At 41.8% G+C, this 25,608-nt stretch overlaps 1 long non-coding RNA gene across 1 annotated transcript; it reads right to left on the bottom strand.

Annotated features, from left to right (window-relative positions):
* Positions 1–3,097: 3,097 nt before the first annotated feature.
* LOC119731562 lies at positions 3,098–23,622 on the bottom strand. The gene is made up of 2 exons (XR_005271467.1): positions 23,549–23,622; positions 3,098–4,344 (listed from the first exon to the last, which is right to left on the bottom strand). It is a non-coding gene; the product is annotated as an uncharacterized LOC119731562 (long non-coding RNA).
* Between the last annotated feature and the right edge of the window lie 1,986 nt (positions 23,623–25,608).

Genomic DNA, 25,608 nt, shown 5'->3' on the forward strand with positions numbered 1-25,608 from the left:
AACCATCTGCCGGGGGGCCCGTATTGGTGTAAGGCTTTATTATTGAGATAAGTGCATATCCGACAGGCCCGGCAGTAAACAAGTTTTGTGAGTAGTTCCTATTCGGCATTCAAAAGCGAAAAAAAGTACATTGGCCACACTGCAAACAAGCGGTGTCAATAAAACCATATTAGCACAATGCTAAAATATTATCAAGCCAACAAGCTCATAAATTGCAAAACCATGGTATACTTATGTCAACAAGTTTCTTTTTTCGAGGGTTTCTCCTGTGGAGCTTGTTCATTAAAAAAAAAAATGTAATGGAAGATAACATTGTGCTTGCTCACGAAGGGAATAGCCATGTTGAAATAATACACATGAAAATTATCTCAATGGGCCAATCAAATGTTCCGACACATTTATACTCTCAAGATTGATGGTTGAGAAGACGTTATTGGTGGAGCTTCCTCCAATCAGAAAACACACGCGTGCTGTCAGGAAGCGAGGAAGTATTGAAAATAACCAAAAGGAAGACATGCTTTATGTTTGGTTAGAAAAAAAAGAACCTGTATGGAAAAAAGTTCACACAACACTCAATCATTTCTAAACTCCAAAAATGGCTCAATTAGGCCTATGACTGGGTTTTCACTGAGCAAGTGCAAAAGGTGAATTTTATCGTTTCGTTTCGCTGATCAGATCTGGCAAATATGAAATTTCAGAAGATTGCAAGACTGATATGTTAACTGTCAACTTAAGACCCCTCACAGCAAACTAAAATCGTCACAAGAGAGAGGTCAATCGTGCACAACTACAGGTACCAGACCATTATACACCTGACTATAATTACATCAATTCCCTGGAAGACCTCACTCGCTTTACTTGTAAGCAACCCTCAAGTTGACTGCGCGAAGAACAGGATTATCTCTTCCGCTCACCAAAACAACGCCCGGGGCACTTAATTCATTTCGAAAACTATGGTCAGTGATTACGGGGTTTACACGGTCAGCGAGTTACGGACAGAAACAGTCGCCAGGCGAGCGAGACTGAGCCCCATCAGAGCAATCAAGTCAGCCCGGCCGTAGTCGACCGGTCGGAGTTTCTTCTTCTTCTTTTTTTACATCTTGCATGGATGCGTCCATCGGACATCGTACGGGGGGTGGGATGTTCCCAGTATACAGGAAGCACTCAGCTGAAAAGTCCAGTGGATGGGGGAAGGGTTTAAGGAGGGGGTAAAATGAATTCGGAGCTCCCTGGAGCAAACTTAATGCGTAGAGATGGAGTCGGCTCGTCTAATGGACGGACAGAGTCAGGACAAGAAGAAAAAGGGAGAAAGAGTATAAAAATCTATGCTTCATAGAGTGAGTGATGGCGTGGGCGAGTATTATTAATATGTCAATGGATTGAAGGCTGGGGGGGGGGTATAGGTATTTTATATTGCTTTCATATGCTCGGGAAATGCTGTGAAGATGATCGACCTGTCGACTTCTGATGTAAATGATTCATTCATCACTGCCAGGAAAATAAAAAAAAACACGATATTGACAGTTGCTACAGTTTGGGGGTAAGTGGTGAAAGGGAGTTCACAGATCGAAAAGGCACTGAAACGACCTGGGCCCTAGTTCCATTTAGCATGCAGCAATAGAGCCTTTGCATGGCGGCCATCTTTGACGTGACAGGTATGGACATGAGTACATGTAGACCTCCGCTGTATACATTGTAATACGGAATGGTGACTGCTCTATGTTCCGACACCCCTATGTTCCGACAACCTAGATTGTGTTACTCCCGGTTAGGGTTAGGGTTAGGGTTATAAATAGGAATATGTGCAGTCGGAACATAGGGGTGTCGGAACATAGAGGTGTAACCATACGGAATTATAATGAAACACCTGTAGGATACATTATAGACCTTTGCATAAGATATCCATTACTGTCATTTCAGTTCAGTAACGATGAATGCACAAAAGTTAAACTTCTAAGCACACTTCTCAGAGGAGGCTGCCTTACAAAGGATATCTGCTCCTCCTCAGAACATGTGCATGCAATATCATGTTATCCTGTCACAGGCAGGATATTGCACATTTCACTTTGTCTCAATGGTTAACTCCATTTTTTCTTAGACCTTATGCGTTAGCTCAGACCCAGAGGCTGTTCCTTCTTATTTTACAATGAATGCACAACATGTTTCCTTATGCCTATCCACGCAATACAAGCTGATTGCCCTCTAGCTCCGCCTTAACGCATAACGTCTATACACAGTTTTCATACATGCTCAGCAGTTACGCGTTTGTATAACAAACTGCTTAACAGATTTTACGAGGAAGCCATTTCGATCGGGTTCCCTGAATCTAATTTTATGTATTGTAAACTGTTGAGTGGGATGGTGCCAGACTATTTTATGGTTGGAGTGCGTGCCAAGCCTCACATTCATTTTTTTTTTTAAATTCGGCTTCAAACATTATGGTATAATCACACATTTTTAAATTATTCCTCAGAGCAGACTGGTATCAATTTGTAATGAACTTTTATTTCATTGCTTTCATTTCTACTCGCAAGGTCCAAAAATGAAGAGTTTACCTCGCTTTCAATGTAAATATGGCGGACTCGTGATTAAAGTCTATGGAATTGGCTCACAGACTACATCCTTTTTAACGAGAAAATGTTCTTCATATGAATACAAATCAGATATATCTGCATAATATCTGAATATGTATGAATATACCACATAAATTTGCATATCACTGCACAGGGCCAGGGACGTAGGCCTATAGTTATAGAAACTTAATCTCGACACCCAGCCTAAAATGTAGCCATATGTGTTATGTGCAACAGTACAACGTAGTAATATTACACTCAGATATAGATGCTACGCTTGTCAAAATGTGTGTATGCTACTGTATTAAGAGTCGAGTACACATTCTAATTGGCAAAATTCATGACGCAAAATGCGAATTGGCAGCCGACTGTAAGGCGTGGGCTGAATATACTTATAAGGATATAGCCGGGAAAACAAGTATTTGATGAGTTTGGGGACTTTATTACTAAGCTCTCCCCTGTCAGCGATGGAGCCTAATGTCTGCACCGACTGGATGAAGCAACTCACAAATTTCACAGAAAGCTTTCCAGTGCACAGTCTTCACTTTATTACCAAGATTCCCAGAGCGGAAACTAGCCTCGCCGAGATGGCCCAACTGTACGGCGTCACAGCCCGTCGATTTGCTGTATACATACGAGGATTGGCAGGATCCCTGGAGAATCTTGCCAAGTTCAAGCTCGTCGCCAATTATTAATGAACCTCCCCTCCCGTGTGTAAAAGAACTCCTTCATGTTTAATTACACCCCTCATCTCAGCTGAAGATGAGTGGCGGCCGATGCTTGATGACAGGCGATGAAGTCCAGTCAACTATTAAGACATTAAAGGGTAGTTAGATTCACATTCAAGCGCGCAGTCACGCTATGGGAGTAAGTCACGGTACAGCGTCAAACTCAAATTACCTTGGAACTTCAGGTTTGCGAGCCGGTACTTTCCTCGCCTTCCGCCCCTGTGACCCGGGTTCGAGTCCTGCCAAGGCTGACGTGGATTTGGCTTTCCCACCTGCGATTGCAAATGGGACAACAATTCGCCAATAAGCTAATGCGTGCAGTCACCAACTTTAAAGATGAGGCTCGAACCTCTAACCCCGTGGTTGCAAGAGCACATGGCTTGACAACCCCGACCACTTGTCTTGCAGTTAAGTTGAAGCTAACTCGATAACTAAACTAAACCAAAATCTTCACGCCAATCTTGTCATGGAAAAGACGATTAAAAATATCAGAAACCGTTCATGATTTTGTTTCATACATAAATGCAAGTCAAACATTCATACGAGCATCGCAAAGAGTAAGTTTGAATGATCAACGGTTATTGATCAAATAATAGTTACCATATATACAAGTCCTGAAAGGTATTAAAAGACCACCGTTAATTGCATATTTTGACAGCTGACCAATAGTACAAAGACCTGTGAACAGAAGGTAAAGTGTGAAAAGCTTCAACTTTACACCTCCTATGTCACGTGCTGAAACTGACCCGTGACAGAATTGCCCTTTCTACGGCAAGTGCATCAAAGGTTCTGGCAGCATGGATGGGGAAGCGGCACGGCCCTTTAAAAGCGCCAAGCGAGCGCAGGTGGCAAATGACACCGGGGAGAGATAGGGGAGGGAGGCAAGGGGAGACTCCTCTCGCTCCGTGATCCTCAAGGTCGGCGAGGCGTCAACCTCTCAACCATTTCCATCCGCTGAAGCTGAGGAATGGTTATCCGGGGTTGTTAAGTCGTGGTATCAGAGGTGCCGAATGAATGGTAAGTTGACCGACGACTGTTGCATTCTGCAGTAAAAAAAGAGAGGAGGATCTCGTGTAACAACAAGCAGGGTTCAAACTTCAATGGAAATTGCGTACGTGAAGAAACGGTCAAAAGATAATGACAAAAGGTCCTCGGTTTGAAAGCGCACACAAAGGATGTCATGTAAATCAGTGATCCCACAATCGGCTTTAATCGAGCAAAGGTTTGAAAGAATGGACAAGAAAGTGACAGGTCCTCGATTTTAAAGAATTGACAGGATTAATCGGTTTTAAAGCCCCTGTCACACTTGTCCGAATCTATAATTCCGTTCATAAACCGATCTGAAATATTATTAATTCGGACACGTTCGGAGAGAAATGTCAAAAAACCAGCCAGAAATGAAAATACCCCGATCATAATCCGGTCTTATTCCGGATCTAATAAGTTGCTATTCCGATTGCAATCCGTCTATATTCAGAACCTCTCCGATCATCACCGGACGTGCCAAACTTTGACAAATTCATTGATCTCAAGACCGCTTTCCGAACATTACAATGGTGTGGGTTCGGAATGAACTCTGAATACATACGGTTATCGATCGGAGGCCTGTTCCGTACTCTTCCGTACCTATTCCGCATTGCAACGAATGGCAACGAATGAGTACAGTATGTATTCCGTGCATTCCGTGCATATTCCGTGTGTATACCGGACACCGTCCGTATTGAGGTTGCCGCGACAATTCGGAGAAATTATTAAACAGGTTCAATAATTTCTCCGAGTTCCTCAGTGCATCACCGAACGTACACGAGTATATAGCGTTGGAAAACCGAGGAAAACCGAGGGAAATCCGTTTGAGTTCAGTTCAAGCCGATTAAACACCGAATCCACAATGTTTTACTCGGAACATGAACGGAGTGACGATTCGGACAAGTGTGACAGGGGCTTTAAAAATGGCTAACAGGATGATAGGTCCTCGGTTTTAAGGAATGGACAACAGGATGACAGGTCTTCGGTAGAATTAACAAGACGATGACAGGTCCTCGGTTTTAAAGAATGGACAAGACAATAACATGTCCTCGGTTTAAACAATAGACAAGACCATGAAAGGTATTCACGGTTAAAAGAACGGACAGCAGAATGAAATGTCCTCGGTTTTAAAGAACGGACAACAGGATGACAGGTCCTCGGTTTTAAAGAACGGACAACAGGACTGACAGGTCCAATACTACGGCCTCAAAGCATAAGATTTAATGTTTCTGAAGCAGAACGAGGACTTTCACTGAGCCCGAGTCCAAACGATGACACCAAAGAATGACAGAGTTAACACTTTTCGCAAAATGAAACGAGGCAGGTTTGCTTTGAGGACCACCCATCCGCTTAAGACATGCCAGCTAACCACGAAGAAGGCATCTAGAAACGATTTAAATAAAAAAGGTTGTGTAATTGAGCAACAGTTTTTAAAAACAACAACACACTTAAGTAGAAAACTGAAAACGAGTGGAAAGGTACTTCGGGTTGTTGAGGCGGAAAATAAGCTCCGAAATTGGTAGAAACATGGAGCAATAAAACGCTATACCGTCCAAATTATTAGGGTTGGCAAATAACAAGTATGCACTGCACTGGAGACACCAACAATGACCACGCGAAGTTTCATGCTAGAAAAGGTCGACTAAATGTTAGCAACACCGAGACTTGTCTTGAGTCGGAATTGCACCAATTAAGTGACTTGAAAATTCTTCAGGCACAGCGATTTGCATTAGAGACTGCGTTTGGTGCATTATGATCAATTGAAGAGATCGGACGCGGCGAACTTAGTTCTTTTATCGGGGAAATAGGATTACCAGAGAAATATGATTCTGATGTAAAAATTTAACCTTGTGCTTTTTGCTTGTTGGCATCAAGATTGGAAAAGATAAACATGATACCGTCCAGGTGGGGACAAAAGTGCTTTCAGAGGAAGCCGGAGGGTAGCGGAACGGCAGCCGTCGCTTGGGTACTCCATTCCAAATTGCCAATTCATTATTTGGTACTTCTTTCTCGCTTGATTGTACAAACAAGGAAATGAATGTAAGCGAAGGGAAGAACAACCGCCAAGGTCCTTGTGATCTGCTCGCTGACACACATCCATCAGCTGGAATGGGTGTGGATTACTCACGGTCTAAGCAAAGCAAACTTGACGCACCGTCCCGGGCGCCAAGGTCCATTAAAATATGAAACTCTCTGGGAATAGAAGAAGAAGAAAAAAATGTTGAACTTGGCCGACTTGATGGAGCACGTGGCTTGGGCTCTGCAGCGTTCATGTGTTGCCCCCAGAAAAAAACCCCAGGAAACTCAGAATTGACAGATCCCAGTGTTGCGAATTATAGCCGTCACTTTTGCAACTGCCCAGAATGAAGCTTGACGGGCCCCTTGGGACCCGTGCAGCGTGGCTCGGGTCCTCGGTTTGCCAGCTTAGCTATACTCTCTGCCTTGGCGTTGTCCTGTGTTCCTCGATGCAGCGCATAACCGCCACCTTCTCCTGATATCCCGTCTCAGGAAGCTCTGCTGCTAGGATGATGTCTCGGGGAGGAAATGCGGGCTGACAGACGTCAGTTAAGAGGCGATGGAGGACCCAAGGACACACCGGGTAAGAAAGAGTGAGTGCCACGGCTCAGCCTTGACTCTACCCCCGATATCTACTTCCCTACTTTTCGCCCGTCACTCCCGTCTCTATTCATTACCGCTATAATGATTTTTTTCTTCTGGAGTGTGTCCTGTCATTTTTTGTTTCTCTTCCTCGAAGGTCATGATGTAAGACCGCTGGTTGCACATCTCCTTTTGATTAGGGCAAATTAGTAGCCGAGGTTTCGCTCAAGGAGCGGGGAGTCTTTTTTTTTTCTTCTCTCTCTCGTTTTTTCGTGTCTGCGGCTTTTCTGTTGTCAGGTTTGCGGCTATATTCATCAACGGTGTTTGTCTTCAAGTATACGTGCCTACTGCCTAGTCAATATTTTTTTCAAGGTCAGGGTCTTAAAAGCCTTGTTTCTTCCAAAACCTTTTTAGTAATTAGGCTTGGGGACTCCTTCCAGATAAAAAACAGGGACATCGATGCACTCTGCAAAAATTTACTTCATATAATTGGGGGAAAACCGCAAGGTTAGATATGATATTATCTGACCAGAGGCACAATTTTAGAACGTTCCGTCCCCTTTAATCGGCAACCAATGCAAACTTAAATGGGACCGTATGCCCACTTCGTATTTTAGGGAAGGGATGTGGTTTAATATTTACAGTTAAACCCCACTTTTATTTATTTATCAAGTGCGACATTAAAATTAACTGAAAGATTTTATTATTTGGTATCCAAACATACTCGTCAGGTAAACACACCGAGTGTTGCTCTCTTTTTTCTTTGCTTCTGGGTAGCGCCCTTGAACACTGACATTGACAATTTAGAAGACCGCCAACACAGGGCTTGATAGCTCAGTTGGTACAACACCTGTTCTGTGTTTGGAGAGGTCGCAGGTTCAAATCTCGGCCAGTCGATCTCTTCGATCACCCTTCAATATTGGTATTGTTTTGGTAATAACATCTTGCTAGTTATTGACACGTTGGTAACTGAAAGTGAAACAGTTATTAAAGGCCATAGCTGTTTACATCGACGATTTTTCTTGACCAGTCTGGCTGCCCAGTTCGATCTATTTACGGCTGAGGAGTGACAAGCCAATCGGATATTTCCCCATCTCGCACCTTCCAGACTAATCAGGGTGGCCGAAATATGTCCAAATACCTTCTTTTTTTGACTGACTCCCCGCTGGGGTTTCAGTTCACACATTTTCGACATTAATTTTTTTTTGGGTGTAGTCGGACACATCGTGAATCACCAGGGTCTAAAAATGGCTCTATAGGAGAGGAACGGTGGCTGAGCGATAATGGGGAAAGTGCATTGACAGGGTCTTGGTCAGCGGGTTAGAAAGTTAGTCTACAAAACAGGATACCATGAGGACTGAATAAAGAGCTGCATATGGACCTCTACTGGTGTATGAAAGACAAGCTTACCACTTTCTTCAGTTTGGTTTCCATGGTTCTATATGTAGACTTCAACCAATCAATTTGTTTCCTTTCTTTATGTGATAGAGCGTTGATAGAGCATTTGCTATCTTTAATTGGTTGCTTGTCTGCTATGGTTTTTTTTCTGCTTGTCTACAGCCGGCCTTAATTAAGTACGTTTTGACAAGTTCGTTTGGAATTCGCGTGGTTTGATAAGATCGTATCAATTAGAATATATAGGCAGGGCAAAACAAATACTGCCGCTGCGTAATATTTAAAAAAAAACAAAAAAAACAACCAAAAACAGCGTTTTTTCCGATATGATTGTACTACATTAATAATGTGGATCTCCTGCGGCTCATACTTTCAAAAGATGGTTTGCAAAAATCTATAACATTTAATTTTATCAATCCATGGACGAAAGAGCACCTTTAAGTTTCTTCCGTTTTCTTCGAGGGCCTGTCAGTTTGGGTGTGCGGGTTTTTGACAGTCAGTCAATCAAACTTTGTTTTCGGTTTGTTTTTAATTTGTCCTGGACTCATGTCACTCTGAGTATTTCTGACGATTGTTCATCAGCAGGGTCGCACTCAGGACGAACACACATACACACAAAAATCCCCCACATGGTCTGACTATATCTGATGAGCTGTCAAACTGTCAATCCATCAAGCCAAATCCCGCGGGAACTGAACGCTTGCACGAGACCATGCGATACTTCCGCCGCGATAATTCGTTACACTTACGGGGATGAGAAAGCCAGAATGTAGTTATTGATACATTGCGCGGACCGAATGGACGTGGTTTCCGGGGCTCGCTTCGATATGTCACAGCAACTTACAGGTTGTGGGAGTCGTGCCAAAAATACGTCTCTCGCTCCACTCCAACACAAAATATATCACCCGAGGAGAGGGCAATTAAAAAGCCAAGTCATGGTTGAACTTGGCCTTCTAGTGGTCAATAATTGCCAAGGAGAGGGCATTATAGTTAATGACAGTAATTATACAGGGGGATGATGAGCTATAGGGGAGGTCTATATACAGGCTGGGTGATTAGGGGTAATAACGCTGGGAATAGATTAGCCACCGTGGCTAATGAGTAGTGCGTGCTTCGGTCCTTGTAGGGCGAACGACTTGTGAAATAAATTGAGTGCGATCGGCGTGCATATCATCCACTGATCACTCCCGCCATATCTCACTTTCTAAAATACCCAAAAAATAAGTGCTAAACGGCTGTTTCATGAATGATTCCAGCTTGTGTTTGTTGAATTCGAAAACATAACTCATTTTAGCGAACAAAAGAAGCAAGTATGCATTAATTGTGAAAAGAAGAATTTTGATTGTGCAAACGAGTGCATGAAATCACCCTGCACCGATGATTTGAATTAATCATTAATTACAAATTAATTATTGTTCTGTTTTGATACGTCCTTAACTATTTAACAAGCCTACACTAGAAAACTATTTGCTTATACCAACTGTGCAATATGTAAATCTCCAATAAGGCAAGAATACATCAATTGTCCGAGAATTTTAAGCTCAGCATTCCAACAAAAATACAAGTCCAAATATTGTTACTGCGTATCGCAATGACAGTCGTTGGTGCACGTATATCGAAGCCAACACCCGCCTGTCCGAACCACATCTTCAATGACATTACAGTGGCCGGGCAGATATGGCAGTGACACGGCTACTGTGGCCACCCAGTCACGCACATACACACAATAAACTCGGACATGTCCTCAAGGCAATGTCAGAAACCCCTTTGTCAAGGACTGTCAGGGACTCCACACGAACAAAAGGGTCGTGCATCCAAGACAGCCGACAGCCTCATCACCACGGCCAGGAGTCTTCAATCGGAATCCTTCTTACGAAGGTCAACGACTTGCGATACATCAAAATGGAAAAGCAGAGCAGAGGGCTCACCAGAGGCAATCAGGCTATTTTACTCGAAAGTTACGGCAAGTACAGTACATGTCACTCCATTATCCACCACGTGAACAACATATGCACATTGTCAAACGCACCATCTTGTGCCTGAGATCAAACACTAACGGATCTTACTTACTACAGGAAATTTATCTACAAGACGGTACATCTCTGTATTTTGAGATGGTATTACAATGTACAAGCCATTGATAATACAGCAGTGGAAAAACAGAAGACTTTATAGAGGGACAAACGCACTGTCTTTGTTGGCATTGGCAACCAATTTGAACCAAAACGGGATAATTTCTTCATTAATTTAAAGCAACACAAGATCATCTGCATTACTTTTCGAGAGCATCTTTGCTTCTCGTTTGGTCCCAACATTGACGTCATTTCAAGCGCCACCGAAAGCCGTGAAAACGCCCAACCAATGACCGAGAGCCAAAACATGTTTTTGGTTACGGTCGAAAAGTGCTCACTAATACAAGACTTTACGCACTCGCTGGCTTTACGTCGGGTACAATTCTGAAACACACTGAGTCCAGGACAAGTTATACAGTGAAACCTCGATAAGTCAAACTCTGATAACTCAAAACAACTGTTAAGTCAAACAAAGAATCCATTCCCTTCAGTAGTAATAACAATGATATACAACCCTGCTTCACTCAAAACTCTGCTCAAGTCAAATTTTGAGCCTGTTCCCTTGAGGTTTGACTTATCGAGATTTAACTGTAGTTGACAGTGTGGAGGGGTGGTATGTTTTGAATTCTTGACGCTCGTCCTGTGGCTTGTGTTGAGCAGGCCTTATACAAGTTCCCTGCGAAGGCATATAACAGTCATTGGCTGTGACGTCTCAAGAAGTGAGCATCAAGTCGTATACATAATGCATCAATGTCACGTACTATTTTCAAGGTTGTCAAGAGTTTGGATCCTAGGTGGGAATTAAACGGAAAACACGGGAAGTTTGCATTTTGAAAACATGAACCGGGTTTGTGGTAATAGAGATCAGACTAGCACGAGCACCGAGGACTTATGTGTACCCATCCGTACTCAGAGAAACACCCAAGTGCCCGTGAGTTCTCGATCTCGAATTCGAATACAAGGCAAATTACACGAATACTCAAACTCGTACGCTCATGTCAATATACTCGTTTTCAAAATCTGTTTTTCTCTCAAATTGCGTACCCAGAATTATACTCATGCACGTTCGGACACTCATAGCAAAGTGGTGTACATATTAAACTGAACTGAAGGTAAAGTTCGTATACTTATATACCCTCTTAAAATTATAGCTAATCACTCATATCATTAGTAGTAGGACTAATAAGTGGACTTCTATGTGTATGTTAAAGTACTTATACTTAAGTCAAAAGTCATGGGGAAAGTATTCGCAGCAATACTGAAGCCATCAGTGAAAGCGAGGTACGCGTACCGTATAAAAAAAAATGAATTCGACCACAGTAGTGGATGTGAAAATCTCTTTAAGATACATCAGGGTTAAAGGGAATATACATCATTTGCTTTTGCTGTAATTTTCAGAAATGGATGGAATTGGGGGGTTGGAAATATAAAGCAAATATAGTTGCACTGACTTTTTGGAGGTTTTGGGTTCGAAAATGCTATAAAAACCAAGAAAAACGATCATTTTCCTGTAGTCTGGTTCCCTGACTCCATATAAGAAGAAACAGAGCAGTTTACATACATTGGGGAATTGTAAGGTCAGGGAACCAGTCTAGCTGGCTCGTACCCGTTCATAGGTTTGTAATCGATTGCAAACAAGTGCAATGGTCAATTGGGGCCAGTATTTGAAAAAAAGCCAGTTGTTTCCAACGCTGATCGGCCGATCAGCGTTGGAAATTGATACAAAAATACCACTTTTCTTGAAAATGACAGTATACCAGGTGCCATAATTTTACAGGATGCTTCAGGCTGTCATTTACCAACATCCTATTAAGGTATTTCGCAAAAACTTGGTAGTTTTTTTTTCGATGTTTGCAAATGTTGTATATTCCCTTTAACCATCTAGCTGGACAGTCTAGTCATCATCACCGCGCTCTATCGGGTGGATGAGCCCCGATAGCACGTCCGAGTCTCACCGCCCGGTCTCCATCGGCCATTAGTATTCCGCACCGGTCGTTACCGATGATAGAAAAACTCATTTGGAGTGGCCGTCGTGATTTTTTGATGTCTTGTGATCTCGCCGGGTTGTCGATCCCACCGGGACGTGCTCGCGACACCCCCGTGGTGGAGAGTCTGCTGCTATCGGCTTGTGATGCCTGGGAGATGAGGTGGGAGACAGCAGAGGAGATTCTTGATTAGTCAGGGATCGCTCCAGTGTGCCACTCTTGTGGATTGGAGGCTGAAGCTTGATTTATTTGTTATCAGTCAGGGATCACTCCTACGGATCATCCTTCATGATTGGCGGGTGAAGCTTTATGTTGTTCAGTAATTAAGGATCTTTCTCCTTGATTGGCGGCTGAAGTGATCCGGTCAGGGATCACTCCGGATCCAATCAATATAGTTTGTGGATCACTGTTATTGATTGACTTTTGAAGTTTGGATTTGAATAAAGTCAGGGATCGATCTTACGATGACCCTCATTGATTGGCAATCAACGCTTCGGATTTTTGATGTCAGGCATCGCTCCTATAGTTCAGTCTTTTTGATTGGCGGTTGAAGCTTTGGACCGGCGTCTGTTCCCTCAGAGGTGAAGTGGTTTGAACTTGAGCTGTCATCATTCACAGGGTTTGGCTTTTAACATTCTAAGATGGAGCCTTGTCACTTGTCAGCCATCTTCGACGAGTCCTTGAACATGAGAAGCAGATATTGGTCATCTTAAAGCAGGTACCAGTCTACTTCTCGACACAAATCTCAGTCCACAACTCATTGACTTGAATTGAGTGTACATCAAAAAAGAAACAGAGACTGAAAAGTCAGAAACTGACTGACAATTTATCGAATGAAAGATCCGACTGGGAAAGGCTGAAGGGCCAAGGTACGTCCAAAACATCACAAGGAACTTCTGTGATGCAAAATATCTTCGAAAGAATAGACACTTTTGCACATACACTGGCTTCCCACGGCCCACTTCTCAAATCAATCCCCAAACAAGTCATGTCTGGTACCCTGAGACTCTTGTCAACACTTACTTGATTACTCACGCTGAGTGATCTCTGACACTAACAAACCGCCCTCTTACGGCGGCCGACAGAGTGAGAAAACTTTCGACTGCTTGTCACAGCTCTCGACACGTCAACACTTGTTTCAAGTACCGACACTTAGAGGGGTCTAGTTTCTTGAGAGGATCACGGCAAGTTCAGACGCGCAGAGTTTGTTTCTCATGAGATGGCGACCCCTTCTACCTTGCCTGGACGGATCTCGGTATAGCTGGGGTATTAATGCTCTTTTGCGCCAACTAAAGGTGGAGGACGGATGATGTACATGCAAGTTTCCTCAGATATATAAGAGTTTGACCTGTGCCTTGAGCAGAAAATGACATTTTGGGTTAAAGATCAGCGTTCCTTGACCATCAACGCAACATCTAAACTCACAAGCTTTCCTTGTAACTTTTGCCACACCGAGGTAAAGCCAATGTCATTCTGTCAGGGGATGGGTCCACTGCTTAAAAAGGGAAAATACCTTTTGCCGGGCCGCATACTTATAAGACTTAGTTTTAGTATTGTAAATTATCATCACCTTCAATTCACGCACCCACACAAAACGTGAAGGGCAAATTTGATAACATTATCAAGACTTGTCGGCGTCTTGCTTTGACCATAATGGATCTAGTCACTGCACAACCAAATCACATCTTGCGATTCAATTCAGGCCTCCGGCAAGTTAATCAAGCATGTTTTTTTTTTCCTTCTCTAAAATGAAATGTTTAAAATCTCGCTAGAATTCCTGAACTCCCGCTAGAATTCTGTACAGTAATTCCACCCTGAAGTTTTCCGGACAAGGGAAGTATTCATACAAGGAGAGTCAAAGATGAAGGGGAGAGAGCAGCTTTCATTGGGTTTAGTCTTCCGTGTTTGAATTTTTCTTCCCCAGTGGAGGGTAAGCAGAGACTAGCGGCACACACAGACACAATAAGGGCCGGGTCTGCCAGCGATCTAACCCGGCGTGGCCCCGCTAATGTAAAATACGGGCCACGCTCCCTTGTACTCCATCATCGGTTGAGCGGCGGCCGCCTGTGATCCTGCCCAGGCGTGTTTAGCTTTTCTCTCTCTCAGTATCTCACTCTCTCTCCGGCTCCCCCGACGGATCGGATCGAGAGAGCCAGGCTCAGGCTTTTTTTTGCACAGACAGCTGGGAAGTGTATTAAGGCATTTTAACCGAGTCTGACATACGATGTATCATTGTACCATGTAATAAATATGAGCATAATTTGACTCCAGGGGTTGCCATCCATCAAGACGAGTCAGTCGGCGCTCTCTGTATGTACGGTCGGCGTCACGCACGGCTGGAGCAATTACAGGCTATCGACGACAGCGCGCGTGCGCGGTACACTGCGATCCGTTTTTGGCGGGATGAACAAGTCTCACAACCAGTCTCCAGCAAACAATTACATCAGCTAAAAGCTTTGATTTTGGGCGGGGTGGAGTAGGTGGGGTTGAGGGTGCATGGGTGGGGGATTGAGTTGACTACAATCGAACAGCCAAACTAAGGCATAGTTTATTTTGTATGGATATATAATTATTTTGTACCGTTGCGAATAGCAATTGGCCTACATGACAAACGTTATTGTACATGTACATTTGTAAAATCCATTGGACCATTACAACAAAAACTGGGGGTAGGCGCCTTTGCAAGCACGATACTTTTAAAATCGACAATTCTGCGAAATACACTACACTTTTTTTGCGGTTGGCCTCAGCAGGCATAACTGAGGTTGGTTGATGGTGTACTTTTTGTAAGAATCTAAAACTCTTGACAACACTCTGGCACAACGACGTTGCATGAGTCAAGTGCAACATTGATGCATGACCATGGCCTTGTGCCTTGGTATGATAGGGACCCTGAATCACGGTTTTGCAGAGGCGGTGATATATTAGGATCCGATAGCGGGCTAAAAAGCGATCCTCTGGTCCGCCCATTTCCGTCTGGTTTTCTCGCTGGATGTGTATACGCGGCCCTCGTTAGAGGAAGTCATCCCTCATTCTGGAGGCCATTGCCAAACAAATTATCCCCAAGGATATCGGCGGCGCCACTCGTGGTTTCGTTTCGCGTCCTTTCCGTTTTCTCGGTCTTTATGGTTTTTCTGTTTTGTTGAAACGATAAGCCGGGAAGCCCGAGCTATTACGGAGTTTACAATAGGTTCTACTACTCGTATGCAAAATAAGACTGCAACTCCACACTACATTATACCGTTTGTCCAGTCTCAGACGTAGCATAGATTTGAGGCTATTTACTATTCATCATATCATCAATATTCATAATAATTCATACATTATCAGCATAAATATTCATCAGCATTCATAAATATTCATTCTATTTCACAACAGTTATTGAGAAATATATACCGTGTAGCCGCGGTGATTAGACTAAGTTGTGACTAATTAACCCCAAAACACAGAAAACAGTATGCATTTAATATATGAGTTTATAGAATGTGGAGAAACCTGTACGAAGGGTATCAAAATACCGCAAGATGGATCGGGAGGAACTTACAAAATTACAAAATTGGAGAATGATGAATTCGAGTTTAAGCCGATTGCTGACATGAAGATTCATCAATATCAGATGTGACAGAATCGTGTTACTTGTGGGTGGACAAAATGCAAAAACATGTTTTATAACACACAACGCCATGAAGTCTTGCTCGCTCACGGTAGGACAGCCCGTACCTATTTCACTAATTATTACTTTCTTTCTTTTTTAACTTGATCATGACTTGATGTGAAATGGCTTCCAGTCATTTAATAAGAAATGTTTACTAAGTTGATAAATTTACATTTATCTTATAATCAGACATAAATAATGAAACGGAAATAACAAATTATACCTTCCCTAAAAAACAGTCCCAAGAAGCCATCGAGATATTGAGCGATCGGCAGGCGGAGAGTTTTTTTTTCATAAAGGTGGCGCCATTTTTCTTCCCTCCTTTTCAGGTCAAAATATGGCGGCAGTCAAGGAAATTGACACTGTAATGGTGAGATAATCTTTGACTTATCGGCGGGTCTTGAAAGGAAGACAAGTTATGACGGCTGGTCTGAGAATAAAAAAACGAAAGATGCATGCACTGACTGCATACATCTAGCATCGCTGTGTGTTTTGTGATATGGCACCGAGGTGCGAATGTTGTGTGAACGCACTGCGCGTGTGATCCTCGCCGTCACGTACTGTCGCCGGCTTCCCGCCAAAATTCTCGCCGCGTTTTTTTTTTGGGGGGGGGGAGAAGAAAAAGATCGTCTGCCGAGGTGGCGGTTTTCTCGCAGCGTAAGGAATACGGACAGAACGTGAGCTGTTTGGGAAAAGTTCGAAAAATGAGGAGTTAATGAAGAACTGGTCTCGTTTGTGTGAGCCTTGGTTGGTGTTTTAATGCATCAGGCGAACGTCTATCGGTTACCCTTGAATGTATAAATTATGCAAATGAAAATGGCGTGTCAGAATAAATGACGCATAAATATTTATCACGTGGTAATATGCTACTCCGCAATTCTACAGAGACATGTAGTTCAGTCGGAAGAGGGGGGTATCGTGCACCCTCGGAAATCAATTTCTAATCAACATTTCTAGGTCAGAAAAAATGCGTAAAAAACGATTTGCTATGTTAAAAAATTCAAAAAATGTCCCACGTATTATTTTTATGCAAATTAGTGCCGCCATTACCGAAAAATCTATTTGTAAGTATATCTCAGCCAATATTGCAGATAACTGAACGAACTAGGTGTCTAAACCCATGTTTTCAAGGTCAGAGATCACAATAAAACTATTCTGGAAGTGACCACATGTGTCTGTGGCACAGGAATATGCAAATTAGTGCCGCAAATACCGGAAAGTCATGTTTTTGGCATATCTCGGCCAATATAGCACATAACTACACCAGTAAGGTGTCTAAACCCATGTTTTGAGGGTCAAGTATCATTAGAAGACCATTCACGAAGTAACTTTGTGTGTCTTTGGCATGAAAATATGTAAATTATAAAGTGTCGGTTTATTAGATATTTGATTTTTAGCCAATATCTCGCCAATATTGCACATAACTACACAAGTAAGGTGTCTAAACCCATGTTTTGAGGGTCAGGTATCATTAGAAAACCATTCACAAAGTAACTATGTGTGTCCTTGGCAGGTAAATATGTAAATTCTAAAGTGTCGATTTATCGAAAATTTGATTTTTAGCCAACATCTCGGCCAATATTGCAGCTAATGTTGACAGAAGGGTTTTTAATAAGCAATAATGATCAAAGTTTATTTTAAGCCATCATATTCAAAATAAACTGTAATATTGGCTGAAATTGAATATAATTTGGCTGAAAATAATTTTTTTGATAAACCGGCAATTTAGAATTTACATATTTTCATGCCAAAGACACACATAGTTACTTCGTGAATGGTCTTCTAATGATACCTGACCCTCAAAACATAGGTTTAGACACCTTACTTGTGCAGTTAAGTGCAATATTGGCCGAGATATTGGCTAAGAATCAAATATCTGATAAACCGACACTTTATAATTTACATATTTTCATGCCAAAGACACACAAAGTTACTTCGTGAATGGTCTTCTAATGATACTTGACCCTCAAAACATGGGTTTAGACACCTTACTGGTGTAGTTATGTGCTATATTGGCCGAGATATGCCAAAAACATGATTTTCCGGTATTAGCGGCACTAATTTGCATATTCCTATGCCACAGACACATGTGGTCACTTCCAGAATAGTTTTATTGTGATCTCTGACCTTGAAAACATGGGTTTAGACACCTAGTTCGTTCAGTTATCTGCAATACTGGCTGAGATATAATTAAAAATAGATTTTTCGGTAATGGCGGCACTAATTTGCATAAAAACAATACATGGGACATTTTTTGAATTTTTTAACATAGCAAATCGTTTTCTACGCATTTTTTCTGACCTAGGAACGTTGATTAGAAATTGATTTCCGAGGGTGCACGATACCCCCCTTTTCCGACTAAACTAATGTGGGATCAATCAAATATCATCTCAGCGACAACTCCGTTGTCTCATATTAAGATTTTACTTAATTCTAACTTTGATTTCAAGAGGGTATTAAGTAAAATGTCGTGCGTGTACGTTGCCTCGACCGCGCATGTGCGAGCATGCGCACCAAACATCATCAGAAGGTAATTTCGGCACACGAGCCACTGAAGTTGCTCTATACTGAAAGTTTACCAGTCCATCTACCCATTGGCACAATTTTGTGGAGCTTTGAGCAAAACATTTGCTTGTCATTTCTATGTGCTAAGCAGAAAATAGCTGGGAACCAGTCATGAGTTAATATGGATTGCATTATCTTTTGGTTGGTAACCAAATTATAGTCTGTGCTTAGCATGAATTGGCCCCAGCAAAACTAACACGAACAGTAACGATGGAAAGAGGGTTAACTTCCTGATTCGAATTCCGATGTCGTGATGTATCGGTTGTCATCGTGCCAAGTTTGAAATTGAAAAAATAAAAAAACTTCGCTCTTTTCAGAAATTGATCGATCGATCTGTCAGCATGACTAAACGATTATTCATTAAGATCGATCATCAACTACACGGCGAAATTGATTTGTGTTATCGTTTTGTACGTTTTCCACCACACGACTCGATTAAATTATTATTTTTTTAAAGTTGACAACTACTTCATCATCTGAAGTATTTACAATCAACATTCTGTAAATTTCTTGTTTGTTGACAAATTGTATTGCCAGATTATTTTTTTTGACAGAAACCAATTCCCCAAAAGTGTATTGCCAGATAATTGTTTTTGAAAAGAAACCAATTTTCCAAAACTGGGGATGAAAAGAGAGAGAGAGAGAAGTTGCCTATTATGTTACTGTTGACAAGATGGAGTGGTTAGATCCGGTTGTCATGGTAACAGAGTTGTTTGCACTTTGGCGTAGCAGGAGTGTTTTGAAATAAAAACAAACACTTATATTAAGGCTACACTCATCTGCCTGGTTTCCTGACTCTTTGAAAAACGTTTGATACAGCAGGTTAATGCATTATGCTTAAAACTTGGATGATGGTTCCTGATTCATAAGGCATCTATGGTCGGAATTTTGAGCGTTTTCCCCAAACTAATCTAAGAATTTCCCTCAAAATTGATCCCGAGAAATAATAGCACTGGGTTGCATAATCAAGGTATTAGGTGTCGTCAATATAGGTCTTAATGTGACATACTGTACAGGATTTTGTACTTAATTTCCCAAAACTGCAGAAAAAAGGACGAAAGAACGCTATTCATTTTCACCACAACACGATGACCACACGACAAGGAGCAAAAATACTTCCCTTTTTCATTGAAATCATGAATAAATAATAAGCCAGTGAAGCTGAAATGAGGATTTCAAATCAACAAGAATCCTACACGGCATTTCAAACTTCCAAGTATTTTCCGAACCGAATTGGACACATCTATTTATAATGTGCACAAATGTGCATTATTAATTGGTTCCGACAGAAGGCAGCCATTAATCTTGTCGCAGGCAGAGCGCCTGTGTGCAATGTAGTGTGTTTTGGGGCTGTTAATTATGATAAATGATATTTTTGTGGAAAAACCAAATATCATTAAAATGTCATGCACATCTGTGATGCCATTAAAAATGGCAGACATTAAATAAATGTCTGCTACAATGATTGAGGACTGTCGGATAAAAGAAGAAATGAAACGGATACTATTAATTATTCTTTTTTTTAATGAAATGCATCAAACGTATACACTTTGCAATCATTGTTTCATGTATTTTGTTCCAAATTCAATTTCAAGTTAATTGTAATTAAGTAGTTAAGCTCCAAATCCAAATGCAGCATTTCAAATTTGCGACACAAATCACAAGCGTAAACCAAAGGAAATGAGAAATTCTTTTTAATTTGCATTTTTCACCAAATGACATCTGATGCTAACATAATCCTCGAGCGAGGCCAAAATTAAAACCGGTTTACAAAAAGCTGATCATTACACATCACGCTGAAATGTCCATGAGATCCGCCAGAGGGCCACAACTGCATGCACAATCGTTTGTGGCCAAATTTAGCCTACAGGCATACAATTCCTGAACAAAAAATATCTTGCCTTTGAGCTCTCCAAAAGAACCGGTAATTTTCAAGGTCGTATAGAACTTCCCCTTCCCAGTCACTCGACAATACCCAGTCATTCATCTCCGCGCGCTTTAATTTCCGACGGCGCGGTACAGGCCGCGGTACAAACGGGAAGCCGCCGTTACAAACCATAAATCAATGCAAATAATTACAAGTAGATTTTTTTTGGGGGGGGGAAGGACGTTCGGTGAAAAGAATGAGAGAGAAAAAAAATCAATGTGAAGCCTTGCTAGGCCGGTTGCTGGCGATATTGTGATGCGGTACATTATTATTGCGGTGTTTAGTCAAATTAAAGGGCTCCCCCGCAACCCTGACCACTTTTATTATTACTCTGGAGATTGAGAAGGTACGAGGAGCGGAAATTCAGGAGATTTGGTCTTATCAGGCATTGAGCAAGGTTTGAAGTCTTTCGTTCAGTGCTTCAACTCTTCCAGAATTGGGCAAAATGAATTGTTATTTCCTTGTGTTTATATTAAATAGATGTGCATTATCACACTCTTGTGTGCGAACAAGCATGATTAATAAACCACTTGTATAAGTTTTCAATTCAGCCTTGAAATGTCCGTAACAATGAGTTCGTTTCTTGAAATTCTCCTGAAAAAAAGCACATCGGATATCTTCCTTTCAAAACCATGTCCATGCATCGAGATGTAAACATCAGTGTAACAGTGATGAGCCACGCTGAAACACAAAAGGCAAAATGACGTCATCATACGAAAGGGCGCCCTGGAGAGGCATCATCGACGAGAGTTGATTTTGGAAAAAAATACATAAAAACCATTTGTCAAAATGTCAATCCCAACAACTACAAGAATAAGAATATGCACGCAGTGAGACATCTATACCAGTATGATATTATTTCTACTGGACATGAATGTACCTTTAAGATTTAAAGATAATAAGCAGCTGGCATGCTAATCACGTGCAATTCAACAGTTGCCGATCCGATCGAGTCACATATTGCCATCAGCACACACAAAGTACCTTGTAAAAACTAACATTAACCGTGCCCGTCACTCCAAATTGAAGTATTGCTCGTTGGAGAATCGCTTGTACTTTTTCGAGGGTCACTTTCAGAAACGCTGTAGTGAGATATCCGATGAGGCTAAATGCTGTAGGCAGGTGCGTAGGATATTGCCATTAATTTCTTCTCATTAAGGCAAAATCATATCCGTATTGTTGTGAGTGATGGACAGGGGTTTTTCATCGTTTGGGGAAAGATTCCGGGGCTTTTGTCTCAAAGTGCGAGGGAAATGGGGAGAAGTTAAAATACACCTTGCTCTTATGTCAGCCATTGTAAATCCCGAAGTTTCCCAGTTTTATAGCAAAATATGATCATTTGACAAATTAGCGGACATTGAATTTTGTTTTCTATACATCACAATGGTATGACAATATTTGATGCAGATGTCTAGTCCCTGATGGGTACCATTTGTACACAATATTACTAAAACAACACAAGTCAAGCCAAGCCAAGTAAATCACAAATAGAGCACACAGAATTCTTTGCAATTAATTCAGAGTGGTCATTCAGGAAAGTCTTTTCATGCATCTGGTCTACACAATTGGACGAAGTTTGCCCATCCATTGGCATTACGGGTAATCCTATACGATAACACTGCCCGGGACACAGGTAACAGGCAGTGGGTTAGTCAGTGAAGAGCGAGTCAGTCAGTCAGTGAGATAGGAGATTGGTATACACATAATGACCTATAATGTTACAGTGATCGATTACTATAATCAGGTCATTATGACTCAGGTAAGATCTAACCCGCCTTGGGTCATTTGACCTATATTGGATCATACAATGATCCACAATGAGTCACCACCGTGACAGGCAATGGATTATCGTGACCCACAAAAACTCCTGATTCATTTTGGAGTCATAAGTCTTATTCCTAAACTACGCTGGCTTTTTATCTTAAAGAGGATTTAAATTAAACTTCAGAACCACTCCAAGGCCAAACCTGTAGTCAACACAATTTTTTGATCCAAACTTATATTGCGAAGCTCAGCCGGGCGGAATGAATATACCCTGGGCGACGGCCGATCGGTCAGACTATACGATTATCCACAAAACCATCCCCCGCTGCAGAATTACCATCTTCATAACTCCCCTGTTTAATGTCTTGTTAACCTTGAAAAGAGTAATTGCATTTTCTGCCAGAAAATGAAAGCTAGTTACGCTTCATCAGTTGCCAGCCTCGTGCAGCTATAATAACCAGCCTCCTTTAAAATAAATCCCATAAATGTGTTTAACTGGATACTGTATAGTCATAAACAAACAAGAGACCACAGGGCCTTGGGAGAAAGCAGTTTAATATTAAACAATCAAAGGAGGAGAGTTTGTGAGATCCTTTATATTACTGGGGAAAAATCATCGGACCTTTAAATGGTACCCTTGAATTAATGATACTCATCAGCCGTCTGCACACTACTTACCTTAATGACTAAGAATATCTGGAGAATGATACATTATGTCTGTGCTGGGCAAAAATTGGCGGGTACGGGTATAACTTAATCAGGGTACGGTTCATCTCACGCGCCGTCTGGTTCGCACAAAAGCCTCCCCATAACTTAACCAGCCTATTCCCATTCGGCCCCGAAAGATAAAATGGCTGAGTTAAGAAGAAGAGAAAAAAATGATGCGTTTAATTAGCGTGTATAATGACAAACGTACATACACGCGTAGAAACCTTGGCGACAGGGCCTGCTGTGTTTGCCATATTAAAGACAGGGAACACTTAATCTAGGTTTTATTCGATTTCAAAAGTCATCATTCTTTATTCAGTATCCTTGGACGATATAATTGCCGGTATCGCTGGCAAAATTTAAGGCGCCAATCTTGAACTTGTAACTTCTAAAAGGCGTCTTCAACCGAAGAGCCATCACACTCGGTACAGGTCGAACAGCAACAGTACTCAGTACATTATCAATAATTATCCCATTCCTGCAATTGGCGGTCCTTCCGCTGTTGGATGTGGTTAATAAATAAATAATCGAAATCCAGAATTCGATACTTACAGAAGTAGACCTAATCGGCGGAAGACAAGTCGGCACGCGCATGCAGCACCCGCACTAACTTCACTCCGGCCCAACTGAAGATTTTCTGAGGAAAAAAAACACATTGAGCGCAATGAACACGACCACATACAGCGGGGACTGCACAGAAAGATTATTGATGGAACGGGGAAAACAGATTTTGTTGACGGTGAAAAACAACGCCAACCGAGCAATGACTTCCCAAAGTTAAAGGAACTTAATGACCTTGTAGAGACTATATGCCTCAAAGCGCAGTCTTGTTGATCTTGCAGGTTTGAATCCATTGGACTTGCAAGCTAAGTGAACAATTTCTGGAGGAAATTTGTCACAAATGCCTCGGCTGAAAGTACAGTTTGAAACGCAAGCCGATGGGGTGGAAAAATACGTGCGGTCTGAGGTAGGTTGTGGGTGGGAAATATGTTTAAAGAACGAAGGGCGTTTAGGCGGGGGAGATCGAGAGGGGGAAATATTCAATCAAATGGCCTCTAGAGGGCAGAACTAGACCCAGTGGCCTTGCTTCAAGACGTTGGTCCTTTGCACCGTCTCCATGTGCACAGGGACTCTCAGTCTGGATATAATAAGTCGGAACACTAGCAAAGTGCGCAAAGGATAGACAAGAGTCTTGAAACAGGCTAAAGATTGAAGAAAAGTTCTTGGTCACTTGCGCCACTGCTTATGGCAAAAGCCATCAGGTCAATCCGATTCATATAACAGCTTTACAAACTTGAGATGGACTTGCGGTTGCCTGTCTTATAACACTTACACAGCAATGATTTTCTGTTTAAAGCAGGAATATTTTCACCAAAAGACATAATTGGGACTACTCCCTGGAGAGAGAAAAAAGAGAATTTCTTTTTCTAAAATAAACCGATAAAAACCAAATATTAAGTGCAAGATCCTTGATTTCTCGGGGGGGGGGGGATGCACTGGAGCTCCATTCTGTTGTGTTGAACTTCTAGCAATAACAACCACTTCTCGTTGATTAGTTGATTGTAGCTTCCACAGTTGCGACCATTTACTGAGCCTAGAGTACGATAAGCGGCGTAGAAGGCCAGGGCAAACCGCAACGGGAACACCGCCCGCCCGGCCCGCCCGTGTGAGGACAGCACCCTGTCATCGCGTCGTAAGTCTAGCATATAGCTGGTCATCACCCACAATAATTCATTAGGGCCCATGTAGCTTTTTTTTCATAATGAGTGCTGAAAACTTGAAGGAGGGGGAGGATTTGACTGGTCGACTACCCCGAGGGAAATTAAGCGTCCGATGAGATACATGCCATTGATTCAGTAGGTTGGGAGGCGATGATGGGTAAGCGTCTTCCTATGTATTGTCTGCCGTTGTGTTGTTTTTAGCCATAGGGAGTTGAATTGACAACAGAAGATAAGTGATGAAGGCTGTTGTGCCTTTTGGTATCGAACCTCGCGGCTGTGTCCTGAGGCCGCGTTCGTGGAGCTGCTAAGCAGTTGGCAGGAAGTATGGTAAGCACAAATCAGCTGAGAATCAGTGACAAGCAATGTGCATTACATGACATGTTGGCTGGTAACCTGTTCGTGCTGAGCAAATATGTGACCCGCTCTGCAAAAATGAGTCTGATGTCGCATAGCTTGAATTCCAGCTTTTACCACTTTTAAATGGAAACAGTGAAAATTTGCTCAAAATTTGGATTTTTTGATTTTGTTTTATTTTGGTTGTTTGATAGTTTTAGTTCAGATATCTTACACAGAAATTTAAATATTGTAAGAAAAAGACTAACAAATTTATGATTTTTGGTGCTTTTCTTGGTTAGTTACAGTGTATTTGTAATTTTTAAACCCTTTTTTCTTCATTGAGACATTTCTTGCTTTTCAAAAACTTGACAGAATTAAAAAAGGCACAATAGTGCAACCAAATGTCCTAGAGAGGCCCATGATATACCAAATGAAAGCTTTTTTCATTCCCATTTTATTAATGTAGTTAACTCAAAATTTCAGTTTTGCCACAACAGACTCATTTTTGTGGAGCGGGTCACATATTTTCTGTGCTTGACGAATTTCTGTGCTTAT

Source organism: Patiria miniata, unplaced genomic scaffold (genome assembly GCF_015706575.1).
Source record: "Patiria miniata isolate m_02_andy unplaced genomic scaffold, ASM1570657v1 HiC_scaffold_24, whole genome shotgun sequence".
In the NCBI taxonomy this organism is placed as follows: Eukaryota; Metazoa; Echinodermata; class Asteroidea; order Valvatida; family Asterinidae; genus Patiria; species Patiria miniata.